Here is an 18,471-nt window from a genome sequence, read left to right as displayed (position 1 = left end):
ACCGTCTCCGGGCCTGGTGCTAATAAAACCCACAGAGAGGCACACTTCCTCCCCAGGGTACTCCCCAGGTCTGGATGGTCTTACAAGCCACTAGCAGTGCAGGCAGGCTTCATCTCCACTCTTCCTAGCTGAGCCAAGCTGCAAGCTAGACCGGTGAGTGTCCTTACAGCTGGACAGCAGCTCTGAGTGCTGGGGCAGCAGAGGCAAAAATGTGCCTGTGACATCTGGGAGGAACTGGGGACATTTCTTTTCCTTTTTTGGAAATATTTTCATCAAACTGGTTAACACAGCCTTCATGGCATTTTCTTAGTTATCATGTTCAGACATTTATATTCTACATTTAGTAAGTTTCACATGTACCCTTGTAAGTTGCACTGTAGCTGTGGTCCCACCAATTACCCTCCCCATGACCTAAAGATTTGAAAAACGCTATTCTTTAGAGATGAACATAGCTTGAGCTAGGAAGAACTTGAGTCTTGGTGTAGGCTTAAAATATTTAGAATAATAGTTAATTAACTCAAAATAAAATCTGACTTGACCATTAACTAGCCATGTAAACTCGAGCTAATTCTTAGCTCTGCATCCTCAATTTCTTCATCTGTTGAAGGAAAATAGTATCTCTACTTTATTGGGTGATTGTGAGGATCAGCAAAATCCAAGCCCATTCTCTGACACGTAGCAGACTGAAGTAAATATTGGTTCCCGCATCATCCCTCAAGTACCAAAGGCCTGAAACAGAACAAGTTCTAGGTAAAAATATTGCCTTTCAAACCCTTTTAAGCCTTTTCTCTCACTCTCTCTTTCCCTCCCTCTCGATCTTTTTCACACAGAGATAAAACATTTGTTTTTAAATGCTCTTCCACTCTAAGAAGTGAGACATTACTGAAGGAATCTTTTCTTTCTCATCGCTATTTTCTGTGCAGATCTAGACAATCATTGGGGTTAGAACTTCAGTATAAATTTCAAAATCCTTGGGCTGACCCTTCCTGTCATGATCTGACCCTGTTCTTTTTCTCCAACATTAAATGAAAACAGTTCCCTGTCTTCCACACTCGCCCCCCAAAGCTTACCCCACCCCCACACATGCATACCTGATTCAATGCCATCACTGGCTGCCTTGTCAGGCTCTTTATACTTTTGACTTTGGAAATGTTGTTTCATTTGTGGTGGGCTACGACCGCCTTTCAGCTTTCCATTTTGTCACTTACTGCCTGTATAATCTTGGGAATGTTACTAATTATTTCCAAACATATTTTTCTCATCTGCAACATGAAACTGAGAAACCACACAAGCATTCTTGTAAGGAACAAGGACATCAGAATTGTCAACTTCCTGGCATGTACTGAGTGAGCAAATAATGACTACAGCTAATATTAGTTTATTATTATAATGTTCACCAATTAATGCTGACTTTAAATATCATCTGCTCTAGAAAATCTTCACAGACTCTCCTCTTCTGGATTATATGCCCTACTTTGAACTCCCCTTGTATCCTGTGCTAGCATCTTATCACATTTCAACATAAGTACTTGCTCTCTCACCATCTCCCCCAAATACTAGAAGCCTGTTAAAGGCAAGGACGTATCATTCATCTTCAAAACTAGATCATTTAGCAAAGGACTTGGAACATTATAAGGTTTTCAATAAATTTGTTTGTCTAACTCGTTTAATGGATGACAAGAATACAGAAATACACAATAAACATCTCCACTGTTTCCTTTAGAACCAAACTATCTAAGAATACAAAGAGTTATCACTAAAGTAAATGTTATCCCAAATAAAAAATGTTGTTCTGCCATCAAAGAAAAATTAGTGTTAAGGAATTATTTCCTCATATTTAGCCCCCCCCCCCAGATTTCTTTAGGATCATGAAAAGAGAAGGATCTTTTATTTAGTATTTTTTATTCGTTTAATAACAAGACACTGCTTTGTGGGCTGGGGATATAACAATGAACAAAACTCCATATCTTGAAGAAATTTACATTCCAATGCAAAAAAGAGAGTGAAATAACATAAACAAATATATTACGTAAGATATAGAACAGGTAGCATTACACGTTGTGCAGAAAAATGAAGCACAATGCGGGAATAGACAATGATATTGTCAATCCGAGGGTCAGGGTGTTGCTTCTTTAGAGAATCTGGCATCAGAGAAGGCCTCTGTTATGAGACCAGATGCCAGCAAAACTCTGAATGAAGAGAGGGAGTGAATGATGCATTTGAGTCTTTTAAACACTTCTAGACTTAATTCTAAATTTTTCAAGGGTTGGCGATAACAAACTAGGAAAAAAACTTTGTCATCCCAAGCAATTTAAGGAGAGACCACCTCAGATGCTTAAAGCCATGTAACAAGCAGAATTTTCAGTTCAAAGGCTAATTGGATTCTCCACTGTGACCTTCCAGGTCACACCGAACTCTGTAATTGCTACACCAGTTACTCTGTGACTTAAAGGAAGTGGTCATGTGCCCCAGAACTTTCTTACTCTTCAACTTCTTCTGTCTAGTCAAAAAATAGATAGAAACCTGACCCAATTGAGCTAGGTTACCTGACATGATATTTTATTAATTTGGTCACTAAAATTTGTAAAAACATCTTTTCCATCTAAATTTAAATACCTTAAGCTTGATGGGCTCCTCTGTCTTTTATTATTATTATTATTAAATCATAGCTGTGTACATTAATGCAATCATGGGGTACAGTGCGCTGGTTTTATATACAATTTGAAATATTTTCACCCAACTGGTTAACATAGCCTTCATGGCATTTTCTTAGTTATTGTGTTAAGACATTTATATTCTACATTTAGAAAGATTCACATGTATCCTTGTAAGATGGACCATAGGTGTGGTCCCACCAATCACTTTTGTAATACTTCTGAAATCCTCAGACTGCATGGCTCCAATGATGTAAAATGAAAACCTAGCCTGACATTTCTCATTCTTTGACCATTTGATTATAATATCCAAGGTCATTCTATTGACCCAAATTTGTTTATGTGAACTCACTCAAATTGATATTAATACTATTAACTAACTCTTTCACTTTTCAAAATGTCTTCACTAAAGTACCATAGTTGTACCAAGATGATTTCTGTAAGGGATATTTCTAACCATGTTCAAGTTATATAGAGGCAACTGTAGGGAACTGAACTTGAATAAGGAAAAGGAGCACTCTAATTTCTTTCTGACAAGACCTTGAAATTAACCTCTAAAACTACTGATCTTGCATTTGTGTCTAATTTTGTGTATCAGTGAAAATCTCTGACTTAGAGGTAAAACTCACCTGCAGTGGGTACTACAATTTAGATTTCTAAATTTTGGGGGAGGCATATCTGTCTGTCAATATATCCAGTCTTTTCAATAGGCTTACATCTTAGTGGTAGATGTAATTGATTAGCTGTTACTGTGGCTAAAATTAGTAATGCTGTGTTGTTAATTGTTTCACACAGCCTTAGAAATACATGCAAATTCACCTAACTTGATTTAACAGGTAACAGTATTCGTTGTAAATGTCTCAAATGTATACATTTTTTAGTCACAGAAGATAAGGTTCCATGTGCACAGAGATGATATGAAAAGTAGTCAAATTATTTAAAGAAGTTCTTCCCATCTTTATTCAGCAATCGTCTTTCTACTCTCGTTTCACCTCCCAGACAAACAAACCCTGTATGAATATATTTCTCATGTGTTAATGACCTTTTCTTGGTGGTGGGAACAGAGGCGGATGGTAGCCTAAATTATAAGAATAATTGCCTTCATTTTTCAATTAGATATGTACAAGACAGCTTCATTCAAGCTTAATATTTTTCTAATATTAAAATTATATGCAAGATCAGTAAAATTTCTCTGCTATAGTTATTTATGTGTAAGGCCATAGTAACAGTTAATTGATTCTACTATGATGCAATAACAACCAGATTAGTATTTCCCAAGTTCTTCTTCCAAAAAAATCACCATAATCCAGACATTCTGAATCAGAACTTCCAAAAAAGAGGTCTACATTGTTAACAAGAAAATGAGAGGTGGCCTCTAAAGTTTAAACAACTTTGAAAAACAGAGAACTAAGTTGTCAATGAATTGCAAATAAAGGCTGAGAATCATCATTTTGCACATACACAAATCTCTTCTAATAGGCCTTTTCTGTTACTTAAAGCCAGAATCAAGACTAGATGTAATAATTATTCACGATAGCCAAGATATGGCAATGATCTAAATACTCGTCAATATATGAATAAAGAAAATGTCATATACAATTTCTGGACATCTAATGTAAAACATGGTGAATTGTAGTTTATAATAACATATACAGTCATGCACTGCTTAACAGTGTATTTGTCAACAATGGATTTCATGCAAAATTGTGGTCCCATAAGATTATAATGGAGCTAAAAAATTCATATGACAAAGTGATGTAGCTATCATAACTTTAGAGGGCAACACATTACCTTTTCTATGTTTAGCTATAAAAACACTTAGTACTGTGTTAAAATTGCCTACAATATTCAGTACAGTAACATACTGTACAGCTTAGCCTGGGAATGATGGGCTACTGCATATAGGATAGGTGTGCAATAAGATATGCCATCCAGGTTTGCATAAAGTACCCTCTATGATATTCACACAACAATGCACAATAAAACATTTCTTCGTACACATTTTACAAGTGATGCATGACAGTATTTGAAATTCACTAAGAGAATAGATCTTAATTTTTCTCACCAAAAAAGGAAGAGGTAAATATGTGAAGTGATAGGTTGAAAATATATGCAATATTTATTTGCTAATTACACCTCAATAAATTTGAGGAGGAAAAAAGAGAAAAATGTGATTGTTGTTGATTCTTAGGAGGTACTAGTCGACTGGTGCTGGTGGTGTCTCTCAGCCTAGAACTTAAACCTCTCAGATTCTGCAGTTTCTGCAAACTGGACTTAGCGGCTGTCATAGGCAGGCACTCCAAGAAGCATCACTAAGGTAATGCTGAAAAGAGCTACCAGCAGAAAGGAATCACAAAGAAAATCCACAGGAAAGGAAAAGAAAGAATCAAGTGCTCTCTTTCTCTTCCAAACTTGCAGTACCCTTTATTGCTGCCCACTAGAAAACCCTAATGTGGAACCAGCTGACAAAACAGAAACATGGTTTGCAGAGATTCACTTATATAATAGTAAGTTAAACGGAGTTGAAAAGAGAATTTGTTATTTGGAAGATGGAACACACACACACATACACACACACACAAATTACCTAGAGTAGATTAAAGCTGTAGAAAACAAGGAAAGATAATACAGAAGACAAATTAAAAGGTCTATCATGAATTAACTGGAATTCCAGAGAGAAAGGAGGAAGAGAATGGAACCTAAGCAATATTTTAAGGGATAATAACTAAAATTATCTTTATTTATAATACCTAATACAATGTAAACATTATATAAGTGGTTGTTACACTGTATTGGTTTTTTATTGTTGTACTTTTTAAACTATTTTGAATCCCTGGATGAAGAACCCACAGATACGAAGGTCTAATTGTGTATGTGTGTGTGTGTGTGTGTATACACAGTGTGTAACACTTAGCATGGTTTCTAGTACATAATGCGTGCTCTATCAGTGTAAGCTCTTATTTATTTCTCCCCTCCATCTGGAATCCTTGCCACTTCATTTTTAATCACCTTTACAAAATTAACATATATTCATCTTCCAAAAGTCAGGTAAAAAGTCCCTTATAAAAGGAAAGCTTCCTAGACAACCTAGATGTAAAACAAGAAACCCTGGTAAATGTTTTCTTCTAGAACAGCAGTTCTCAACCGGTGGGTGGCGACACCTTCGTCACAATGAAAATACATCACGCCATTAGGAAGGTTGAGAACCACTGTTTCGAGAGGATCCTGGTTCTATCATTTAAATTTCATCACTTTTGAAATTCAGTTTTCCAATTAATTGTTTAAAATATGAGTTCACACTAAAATATAAGTTCATACTAAAATATCAGTTCCCTGGCAGCTAGTTCAAGGGTTTGGATGGTTTACAAACATGTCTGTGCTCAGCACAGGACTACTCACATGCTTGGGTCACAGAGAACAGCAGAATAATTGAGTGGAGAGGCAGAGATCACTGGTGGTCAAAGTTCTAGAAAACTAAAAATTATTTGAACAGTAGAATCTCTAGGTGAAGCAGGAGCATGTGGCCAGGTAACTGGCAAGGGCCTACACCGGAGTGTGGCTGGGATACTCGCAGGGATGCCCAGGCCTAAAGGGGGTGCTGGAGAGGCCACTGTGAGCAGAAAGCCTACTTCGTAACAGTCGGAAAGTGGAGAATTGGGAGGGGTGCATTGGGGTGATTGTCTGGCATCACTAAGATGACACTCCATGCCCCCAGGGCGCTACACTTCTCTCTTGGGTGAACAGTCTGCGTGGCTGACCCCACGGAGGCTGTGCTGCAGCTCCAGGACTGCAATGTCTTCATCAGGATCACTGCCGGCCTCCATGGCACTGAAGAGGGACAGCAAATCCCAAAGCAGCCAGGGTGCCAGCTAGACTGGACTCTGTATGCAGTTATCTGCAGCAAAATCAAAAACATCCCTTTCTCCCCAGTGCCTGGTCTCTGTGCAGAAAGGGATGGTCAGAGCTGGACAGGCCAAAGTGACCATGCTGCTCTTACATCACTCTACCATGAGCTCCAAAAGTCCCAGGGACTGGGAACAATTTGAATTAAAAATTCAGGCTGAGTTAGCTGTCATGCTTAAATTTGTGCAAGGTCCCATTCAGGGTGGGCTAAACCTTAATGAGGACCTAGAGGGCTCCTTGCAGAAAGTTCCTATTCCTTCCACCTGCTCCAGTACCTTCTCTGAAGATCTCTCCCCACCAGGCCAAGAGGGAGGTTCACTTCTTAGAGCTGCAGAAGGTTGTCTCCTCCTCCAGTGGGAACAACTCCCTCTCAGGTTCTCCAGCCTCACCCATGGGTGACGCTGCAGACCCACAATTCCAGGTGAGACAGCTGAAGAAGCAGCTCGCAGACGATAGAAAAAGCAGGAATGAGCTGGAGCTGGGTGGGAACCACGAGCCCCTCACTGAGAAGGATGCACGGACAGCAGGGACGTGGCAGCACACTGACCGCCCAGCCCCGCGGAATGAGAAGCCGGCAGCCAGCCCGCTGGAACCCAGGGAGCTTGAGGAGCTACAGGGCAAAACTGAGAGCCTCATCATGTGGCTGCATAACACTCTGAAGCAGTACCCTCGCCTGAAGACACAGAACGGCCAGGTGGATGGAAGAGTAAGCAGCTTTCCGAGGAGAATGGAGACCTCTCCTTTAAGCTGCGGGAGTCTGCCAGTCACCTGCAGGACAGGACGCCCTCAGAGAACGACAGCAGAGCACAGCAAGGCCCCTGGGAGCGGGTATAGAAGCAGGCTCACCTGGAGGAGGAGCGAGGCACAGCCCTGAAGGACAAGAAATGCCTCCAAGAGAAGAATGAAATCCTTCAGGGAAAACTTTCACAGCTGGAAGAACATCTGGCCTGGCTACAGGAGAATCCGCCCCAGAAGAAGGGCGAGGTGCTGGGTGACGTCTTGCAGCTGGAAACCCTGAAGCAAGAGGCGGCCACTGTCACTGCAAACAACACCCAGCTTCGAGCCAGGGTGGAGATGTTGGCGCCCGAGCGAAGGCAGCAAGAAGCCAAGCTACTTGCCAAACACGCAGCTTTGAAGGAGAAAAGCAGCCGCTGGCTAGCCTGATCTAGCCTGATCGCGGACGCGCAGAGCTGCGTCTCTAAGGTCAGCCAAGCCGAGGAAGAGCTGGAGCAGGCCTCCCAGGCGCAGGTGGCCTCTCTGACCTCTGAGTTCACCACACTCAATGCCGCCCTCCAACAGCTGAGGATCAAGAACCTGCCAGCCTAAAGCAGCAGGCCAAAAAGGAGCAGGCCCAGCTCCTGCAGAGCCTCCAACAGCAAGAGCCTCCCAGGGCCTCCGCCACCAGGTGGAGCAGCTGAGCAGCAGCTGCCGCCCAAGGAGCCGCAGTTGAAGGAAGCAGCCAAGGAGCAGGAGGCCACCAAGAGGGACCACGCCCAGCAACTGGCCACAGCTGCTGGGGAGCCAGAGGCCTCCTGAAGGGAGCGGATGCGTGCGCCAGCAGCTGGAGGCGTGGGAGAAGGAGAAAGCTGCCAAGCTAGAGATTCTGCAGCAGCCACTTGAGGCTGCTCATGAAGCCCAAGACAGCGCCCAGATCTCAGTGACACAGGCCCAGGGGGAGAGGGCAGAGTACAGCCAGAAGGTGGAGGAACTCCAGACCCATTTCCAGGCAGCCCTCGGGAGCAGCGTCAGGTCCAGGCCCAGGTGGCAGAGCTAGAGGCCCAGCTGAGGTCTGAAAAACAAAAAGCAGCTGAGAGAGAAAGGGTGGCCCAGGAGAAGACCAGCTCCAGGAGCAGCTCTGGACCCTGGAGGAGTCCTTGAAGGTCACCACAGGCAGCTGTGAGGAGGAGAAGCCAGGGCATCAGATGCCTTGGAAGAGCAGCAGTGCCGTATCTCTGAGCTGAAGGGAGAGACCCAAAGCCCGGTGGAGCAGCAAAGCGGGAACAGAAAGAGCTAGAAGAGAAGGCTGGTGCCAAGGGCTAGAGGCTGGATTACAGCAGCGTGGGAGGCGTCGGGCTGAGACCCTGAGGCAGGAGCTGGCAGAGACGGTAGCCTTCCAGCGCAGGGCTGAGAGTGAATGTGAGCAGCTTGTCAGAGAGGTAGCCACCTGGCTGAGCAGCAGGATAGGAAGAAAGAGGAGAGCTGGTGTGGTGCCATGTTCCAGGAACAGCTGATGACAGTTAAGGAGGTGTGTGAGACGCCCCACCAGGAGCTGCAGGAGGCAAAGGAGAAGGTGGCAGGGGTACAGGCCCAGAGTGAGCTCCAGAGAGGCCAGCAGCAGAATGAGCCATCCTAGCTCCATGCCAGCCTGGCCAGAGCCCACCAGCAGGAGAAGGAGGTCAGGGCCCAGAGTCTTGCTGATGACTTCTCCACTCTGCAGGAAAAGATGACTGCCACCAGGAAGGAGGTGGCCCACCTGGAGGCCTTGTGCATAAGATAGGTGAGCAGCAGGAAAGAGCCTCTCAGGAGCCACTCAAGGCGCCCTGCAGGGCAGGAGACAGAGCCTGAGTGGCTGGAAGGGCAGCAGGGACACTTGTTCTGCAGCACGCTGGAGGCAGAACAAATGGGCAGTGAGCTCGCATGGCTGCAGGCTGTACTCACAGAGAGCCAGGGGCAGCAGCAGGAGGAGTGTGGGCAGCAGGAGAGGGAGGTGACATGGCTGACCTAGGAGCAGGGCTGGGCCCAAGCCAGTCATGCTCTGGAGAAGGCAGCCAAGGCAGAGCTTTAGATGCAGCTGCAGGACACCCTTAATAAGCAGCTGGCCCTTGGCCTGACAGAAAAGGAGGGCAGTGACCACCAGGAGCTGACCACACTTCACCATCTGGAGGGAGCCCAGAGAGCAGAGCTAGGGGAGCTTCAGCAAACTGTGGAGCAACTGAAGGAACAGCAGGCTAAGGAAGAAGAGGAGCACCAGCAGTCTTCAGGGACCACCAGCTGAGAAGGTGCACCCGGAGCACCAGCAGTCTTCAGGGATGACCAGCTGAGAAGGTGCATCTGGAGCACCAGCAGTCTTCAGGGACGACCAGCTGAGAAGGTGCATCTGGAGCACCAGCAGTCTTCGGGGACGACCAGCTGAGAAGGTGCATTGGGAGCACCAGCAGTCTTCGGGGACGACCAGCTGAGAAGGTGCATTGGGAGCACCAGCAGTCTTCGGGGACGACCAGCTGAGAAGGTGCATTGGGAGCACCAGCAGTCTTTGGGGACGACCAGCTGAGAAGGTGCAGCCAGCTCAGGAGCCCAGTCTGAGGCTGCTGGCAGGACACAGCCAACAAGCCCTGAGTGGAGGCACTCCAGGCAGAAGTGAGCAAGCTGGAGCAGCAGTGGGGCGGCAGCAGGAGCAGGCTGACAGCCTGGACTGCAGCTTCAAGGCTGAGCAGGCTGAAAGTGACAGAGCTCCAGAGGCTTTGTGGAGTTGGTTAGAGGAGGCTCTAGAGCTGGGGCACAGGCAGGGCACCTTAGCCTCAGCCCAAATAGAGTTGGCCACTCTCTGCACCAGGGCCCAAGACCATAACAAGGCTGAGGATGAGAGGAAGGCCCAGGTGGCCCCAGCTGAGGATGAGAGGAAGGCCCAGGTGGCATCAGGAGGCTAGGAGAGAAAACAGCCTCACCAGCAGCTTGGAAGAGGAGGTGTCCATTCTCAACCAGGAGGTCCTAGAGAAAAAGAGGGAGAGCAGGGAGTGGCTGGTTGTGGCCGAGTCGGAGAAGAGCCAGAAGCTGGACAAGAGGTTTCCCCTGCTCCTGGCAGAGACAGCCAGCAACAGCACCAGAGCCACAGAACAAAGCACTGCTCTTCAGGCAGAGCCTCCCAGAGGAGGTCAAGAAACCCAAGGGACTTCAGAGAAGCTGAGTGGCGGACCCTGCCTTACAGGCAGAGTAAGCAGAGGCGCTGAGCCAAGAAGCGAAGACATGTCAGGAGAAATTCTTCCAGAAAGCGCAAGCCCCCTCTGCCCTGCAGCTTGAGCACACCAGCACACAGGGTTAAATGTAAAAAAAATAATAATAATAAGCAGACTAGTCTTATTTTTCTTATTTAAGTAGCAAATATTCTGAAATTGAAACAATACAAAGAACTGATATGTAAATGTCTTAATCACTCCTCTCAAAATAAAAACAAAGTACTTTTAAAACTGTAAATATTTAAATTGTCTTATAGCAGTGGAAAAAATTAAAAGTAGCAAAGGTCAATAAATTTGGCTACTTAAATTTTAAAACTATATGTTAAAAATTATAAATATCACGTACACAGCTATGATTTAATAAAAAAAATTATAAATAGCAAAAATTGGGGAAAAAGCAAAAAAAAGAGAGAATTTAATACATTTAATATAGAGAAGATATAAAAATTGATGCCATAAGGCCAGGTGTGGTGGCTCACACCTGTCATCCTAACACTCTAGGAGGCCACAGCAGGTAGTTTGCCTGAGCTCAGTGTTGAGACCAGCTTGAGCCAGAGTGAGACCCCTAAAAAAATAGCTGGGCATTGTGTTGGGTACCTATAGTCCCAGCTACTCAGGAGCCTGAGGCAAGAGGATCACCTGAGCCAAAAAGTTTGAGGTTGCTGTGAGCTACGATGCCAGGGTAACAGAGTAAGACTCTGTCTCAAAAAAAAAAAAGTAAGAAAAAGAAGACTCCTAGAATTGATAACTAAATTCAGCAAAATCTTAGTTTATAAAATCAATGTACATGATCAGTAACATTTCTATATAGTAACAATAGTCCATTTAAGAGTCAAATCAGAGACTCAATGCCATTTACAACAGCTGCATAGAAATAAAATACCCAGGAATATGCCTAACCAAAGAGGTGAAAGAACTCTACAAGGAGAACTACAAAATGCCGAGGAAAGAAATTGTGATGATGCTAATGGAAAAACATTTCACAGTCACAGATCAGTAGAATAAACACTGTTAAAATGTCTAAACTGGCTAAAGTGATTTACATATTCAATTCAGTCCCCATTAGTATATCGGGGTCATATTTCACAGATCTAGAAAAAATAATTCTACACTTCATTTGGAATCAGAAAAGAGCCTGAATAGCCAAAACAAACTTAAGCAAAAAGAACAAATCTGGAGGCATCACTTACCTGACTTAATAAATTATACTATAAGGCTATGGTTACCAAAACAATATGGTACTGGTGCAAAACTAGAGACAGAGACTGATGGAACAACACAGAGAACCCAGATGTAAAACCCCTTCCTACAGCAACTGATTTTTGACAAAGCTGACAACACACCCTGGAGTAAAGAATCCCTATTCAAGAAATGAAAATTCTTGCTGGGAAAATTGGATAGCCCCATGTAGAAGAATGGGATAGAACCCTCTCTCTCACTTTATAGAAAAATTAATTAAAGATGAATAAAAGAAATGTAAGACATGAAACCATACAAATCAGAAGAAAATATAAGGAAAACTCTTCCAGACATTAGCAAAAAAAAAAAAATTAGTAACTGGCAGGATACATGAACAGAAGTTTAGCAAAGGAAGACAGACAAGTGGCAGTGCCTGTGGCTCAGTGAGTAGGGCGCTGGCCCCATATACCGAGGGTGGCGGGTTCAAACCCAGCCCTGACCAAACTGCAACAAAAAAATAGCCAGGCATTGTGGTGGGCACCTGTAGTCCCAGCTACTTTGGAGGCTGAGGCAAGAGAATCACCTAAGCCCAAGAGCTGGAGGTTGCTGTGAGGTATGACGCCACGGCACTCTACTGAAGGTGACAAAGTGAGACTCTGTCTCTAAAAAAAAAAAAAAAAAAAAAAACAAAAAAAAAAAAACAGACAAAGGGCCAACAAATATAGGAAAAAATGCTCATCATCACTAGTCATCAGGGAAACACAAGTTACAATCAGAATGAGATAATAAGATACCACTGTACCCCTCCCAGACAGGCCATTGTTAAAAAGTCAAAAAACAATAGAGGCTGCCTTGGATACAGAGAAATAGACATGGTTCTACATTGTTGATGGGACTGCAGGTGAGTGCAGCCTCTATGGGGAGTTTCCTGAAAGAAACCATGTAGACTTCTCCTTCAATCCAGAAATCCCATGCTGGCCAGATATTTACCCAAAGGAAAAGTCATTTTATCAAAAAGATAGCTAGAGTAATTATCATGGCATAATTCACAACCGCAAAATGTGGGATCAACCTGTGTGAAATTCATGAGTGGATAAAGAAAATGTGGCATGTGCATGAACATGCGTGCACACACACATCATGGAGTACTATTCAGTTATAGAAAGGAATGAAATAGTATATTTCATAGCAACTTGGATGGAACCGGAGACCATTATTTTAAGCGAAATATCTTAGGAATGGAAAAACAAACACCACATGTACTTTCTAATTATTGGAGCTAAAGGATGGGTGCCCATGGGCACAAGGAGATGTTAAGGACATTGGGAAACAAGAAGAGGGGAGGCTGTGAGGGCGTGAGGGGTAAAAACTTATCTGTTGGGTACAATGAACACTATTCTGGTTAGGAGCAGGCCAAAAGCCTAGACGGAAGCTTTCTTTATACAAGGTATCCATGTATCAAAAATATTTGTACCCTCTGAATATTTTGAAATTAAAAAAAAAACTTTTATTCACTAATTATATTTGTAAGAAATTAAGAGTAAACCATTTCAAGTATTTTTAATTAATTACCATTAATCAGAAACAGACCCTCCCAGGAGGGAGACAGGAAAGACCCAGGCCTGGCTTAGGAGTATTTTGAACCCATCTACCCTGGGGTGTGAACCCAGCATTCTTCCTACTGAGGAGGCCCATTTGTCCTTCATCATCTGCAAGTTTCACAAGGGACTCTCACTCTCTCGTCCTCCCACCCTCCTTCTTCCCCTGGGAACCCTTCAGCCCTGGTCCACACACTCAATGTGCTGGGCCTGCTCCAGCCGCCTCTTGTGCCTTCTGGTCTCTGCAAAAGAGTAGATGGACAGACAAGGCACACATCCCACAGGTAGCCCCTGAGGATGAAGAGTTGTGGGCGCCAAATGGGGCTGTGAGGGGAGGAAAGTGGCTGGTATTTAGCAAATGGTGATACTAAGTAGCCATCTAGGCTTGTCTAAATAATAGGGCTATAAGCCGGAGAGTGCCAACCAAAGCAGTGGATGTGGTGGCTTCTGTGGGATGTCTCTTTGACTGCAACATAACACCAAATCCAACTCTGTTATGCTTGGTCGGAGAGAGTCACAGGCCAGGTACAGAAGCTGCAGTGTGGCCTATGGGAATAGTTTAAGCCTCTCAAAGAATCAAAAATTAGAAAGGACGGTAGGTTCTGCATTAACAAACAGAAGCGGGGAAAAGTTTAGCCATTCACAGCCTGCCCCATCTGCCTCTCAACACAGCAATGCCATTCCAAATTCTGTAACATTTCTTCACTCACCTGATTTCTCTGGTTATCCCACAGATGCCTCTACCAAGTGGCCCCTCGCTCATGTCTTCGGCTCAACCCCTGTAACCAGACCGTGTCCTCCTCTGTCTTCCTAACCACTGTGGGGGCCTGGGGAGTTGACAGTGAGATGATGAGAAATGGGGAGAAGAAAGAAATATATGGGGCAGACCCACACAGCCAGCTTCCTTGCCATAGTGGCCACAGCACAGGTTTCCCCAGAAGGGAGGTCTCTGTGTGTGTGTGTGTGTGGCCGTGAGGGGGGCAATATGGACAGATATAGAGGAGGGAGCTGGGGTGACAGGTAAATACAAGGTGGCCATAAAGTTCACACACTATTTTAAATTGCACATGAACTTTATGGCCACCCTGTGTGTAGGGGTGTATAGGGTTCCCCCAAATATGCATCTTACTTTCTATTGTTAAGAAGAGCTTTCCTGAATCTTTAAGATAGAGTAAGAGCAGGTGCCAGAGAATGATATTTAATGAAATTGCATTTTCATAAATGCAAGAAAAAATTAAAAATAAAAATAAATTAATTGGATACTTCTTCCATTTTTGAGATACTTTGGTAAGAAGAATATGTTCCAGCTCCATCCATATAAACATGTGTGAGGTAAAGTCTTCATCTTTCTTTAAGGCTGTATAACATTCCATGGTGTACATATACCACAATTTATTGATCCATTCATGGGTCACTGGGCACTTGGGCTTCTTCCGTGACTTAGCAATTATGAATTGGGCTGCAATAAACATTCTGGTACATATATCTTTGTTATAATGTGATTTTTTGTCTTCTGGATATATACCTAGTAGAGGAATTGTAGGATTGAATGGCAGGTCTATTTTTAGATCTCTACATGTTCTCCAAACATCTATGAAAGCTATAACCCAATTATAGCCCATGAAGAAGGGGAAAGGGGAGAGGGACAGAAGGGGGGGGGAGGATGGGTGGAGGGAGAGTAATTGGTGGGACCATACCTATGGTACATCTTACAAGGGTACATGTGAAATTTATTAGGTGTAGAGTATAAATGTCTTAACACAATAACTAAGAAAATGCCGTGAAGGCTACCAGTTTGATGAAAGCATTTCAAATTGTATGTAAAACCAGGACATTGTACCCCATGATTGCATTAATGTACACATCTATGATTTTATAGAAAAAAAATCATATCCAGTTCCCCAGCCAGATGACCCTTACATTGCATATCTCCTGCAAGTGGCTGATAACAGGTACATTAAATAATTTTTTGTTGGCTTGCAAAAAAATGAATAAATAAATAAATCATTATTAATCCAATGTATAGTTGTATTGACTAATTTTGGATATGCTGTCACAAGAATGTGGCAAATCTGTATTAAGAAAGAGAAAAATTAGATTTCCTTGGCTTTGTCAAAGTTTTGGTGAGTTCTCCTAATTCCATTATGTTTTTATTTGTGATACAGTTTTTGTCCTTCATTGAAACTATCACATTCTTATTAAAGAATGAATATACAATGAACAAGCACACAAAACAAGCTGATTAAACTTCTTTTTTCACTTCTCTAATAGTTTCTTCTTATAAACACAAGATCATTAGATCCAATTCCGCAGAGGGTAATTAATAGCATTTTCTAGGTACATTTATTTTTCATAGACCCTCAATCTTTATCTCCTCCCATCCTATGATTTTTTTTTCAGTTTTTTCTTCTAACTCTTCAACACTGTTGAGTGATTTTTGGCTTCCATTTTTAATAACAGTTAGGGGAAAAATGAACAAACAAATCATCTAACTAAAGTCAGAAAAAAAATAATGAGTCTACTTGGTGAGTACTCCTATTTCCATTGCTCCACTCTGCTTATTGTGTGATGTTTATTCTTCCTTTTCCCATTGGCCAAAGATGCTTAGACGCTACCATCTTATAACTTTATATTAATACAATATGTAAGAGAAGAAAAAAAAGAGGGTGTAAACAATATTGCCATAAGGAATATTATGAGGAAAGAAATGGCTGACCATACTAGGCGCCCTCTCTAAAATCTCTCTTATCTGGAGAACCCAATGACGCCTCTGCTATACAAAAGTGCCTATGAAGATGAAGCTCTAATTTCAGTTCAGATTCTCATATCGGCAATTACCTGTGTACACTTGATGGATTTTACCGCTGTAGTATGCAGTAATGCTCATCCGGCTGAAGTGATTTGCCTTTGATAATGTGAGCAGAAGATAACAGGTGGGTTTGGGTAATGAAATATGACTAACCTGCCAAGAAATCATCTACTACCAAAAAAGCAACCCACAGAGTAGGCCCTCTTTTATTCCCCATGGCATGACTCTCATTTGCTGAGTAATCTCTAATGCCCATCCTATTGATTTGCAGTCAAGATGATTATGCCAAATAGAAGATACTAAATAAAGTATTACAATTAAAACTGGCATTCTGTTACACACCACAGTAATGGTTGATGGAGAATTGGGTGCAAATTACTGGGTTGAGAAGTGTCTTGTTCCAAGAGTGCAACTGAACAAAAGCTACCAACACCAGGGTTTTCTTTTCACTAGTAATTCAGCGAAGGCCAGCTTTGAGGAATTTAGATAAAGATATAAAAATATTTGTCATTTAAGTAACTTGAAAATTCAGGAATAGGAGGGAGGCAGGGAGGTGGAGCACAGTTAATTTAAATTGTAAATTAGGATCCTCCTTTGAAGCTTAAAATGGTCACGATTTTGCTGGAATACTAGCAGTTTGAGGAGGTATAACCTGGTAGCCTCTGAAGCTTCAGAAGAGCACAGGGTCATGTGTTCTTGCCTCGGCCACGGCTTCCGTGGCCAATATTTTTGCTGTATGACCTGATCAGTTGACTCTGAAAACCAGATAGTTTCCATGATACATAATTTTACAGTTTCGAAACATTCTCATTCTCATTCCACCCAATCACTTGAAAAAATATTGTGTGTCTGTGGGTGTGTGGGTAGTATAGTGTGAACACATCAGATTGAGAGGGTTTAATTCTACCACATATTTTATTTTATTGAAGTGACCATGGTCCAAAATAGACTTCAAAGACCAGGATATACTTGACATTTGTAAAACTAAAATATATTGTGATGTCTATTTGAGACTCGTGGAAGATAACAGATTGGAGTATGCATGGGAAAGTACTAAAAATCCTTGCCATGTACTTCTCTCTGATTATAACTTTAGAGAATATAATTATTAAGTTTTTGTGCCAATTGTTGCCTATGGAGATCACAAAGAGATTTGTTATTATTTTGTCTTTTTTTCTTTCTAAAAAATCAAAAATTCATTTGTCTAAAATAATGCACTATTTTACCCAGAAGTGATTTAACCTTTTGGCTGTGGATGCATTCATTTGTAAAAAAATACTGTGTGATCTCTTTCCATTTCCCCAAGTTCTGCCTCTATTTGTTCAGAAATCCGTACTGAGAAGCAAAGTCAACTCTATGAACATCTTTCAGTTCACATCTTCACAGTGGCTAAAAGGGGTGTACAAGTGAAGAAAAAATTAGCCCTCATTGACTGCCAAAAGTCTCTTCTGTATTGTAAAAAAAAAAAAAAAAAAAAATTTAATTGCATTCACTGATGACAAGTGTGGGTGCATTTGGCAGACAAGGGGAAAGGACTTTGCTATGTATCTGCTGTTCAAAAATTCTTCTCATTCTGCTAACACTTTTCCCCTTCATGTCATCAAAAATAATTTTTTACTGATTATGTTGACACCCTCATAATGCCAAAATTTTTCTTACATCTCAGATGTAACTGTCTGTCATGATCTACATTCAAGCGTGTTGTCTTTTTTTTTTAATATAGCATATATGTAAAAAAAAAATAGGACTTTTTAAAACTACCAAGTTCAAGTTATACTTTGCTTGATGAAGACTAATTCATAGCTACACAAGAATGAATGTGGAACACATTCATTTTCAACCTTCAGATACTAATTCTATCTTCCCAACCAGTTGGTATCTTAAAGAATATTAAGCCATTTTAGCCTACAACACGAAGTGCTTGAAAATGTGACAGCTTTAGAAGGTGAATTACTTTTGTCGTTTCGTGTGGGAGATGATTTCTTTCAGGATATTTTCAATTTAAAAGAGATATAATCTGCCAACAATAAAAATGGGACAAATAAAAATTCACTGCAGGTTGTTTTATGTAATAATTGTGTTCTTGAAAAGGTACCTGCAAAGCAAATCATATTTTTCTAATGGCTTGTTTTATATTCAAAAGATGCGTTCAGCCTCTTTTACACACCATATAGTCAAAGTCATCTTCTTGAAACAATTCTTGATTCTGCAATATTTCTGTTATCTATAGCTTTCACTAACTGACCTCTTCTTAAGCTTTTTTTATTACTGGTGATGAAAAACCATGATTTCTTCTTTAGATTGTAGTGTATGTCCTCTGTAGATTTTGCAAATAATCCCCTTTTTCCTTCTTCCATTTCTTTTCTTTTTTTTTT

At 42.0% G+C, this 18,471-nt stretch overlaps 1 pseudogene; it reads left to right on the top strand.

Moving 5' to 3' along the window:
- Positions 1-6,349: 6,349 nt before the first annotated feature.
- LOC100962212 lies at positions 6,350-10,596 on the top strand (annotated as a pseudogene).
- The last annotated feature ends 7,875 nt before the right edge of the window (positions 10,597-18,471 follow it).

This window comes from Otolemur garnettii, unplaced genomic scaffold (genome assembly GCF_000181295.1).
Source record: "Otolemur garnettii isolate 467f Iridium unplaced genomic scaffold, OtoGar3 scaffold00004, whole genome shotgun sequence".
Lineage (NCBI taxonomy): Eukaryota > Metazoa > Chordata > Mammalia > Primates > Galagidae > Otolemur > Otolemur garnettii.
The sequence above is the reverse complement of the archived record's forward strand: the minus strand, read 5'-3'. Positions and strand labels throughout refer to the sequence as shown.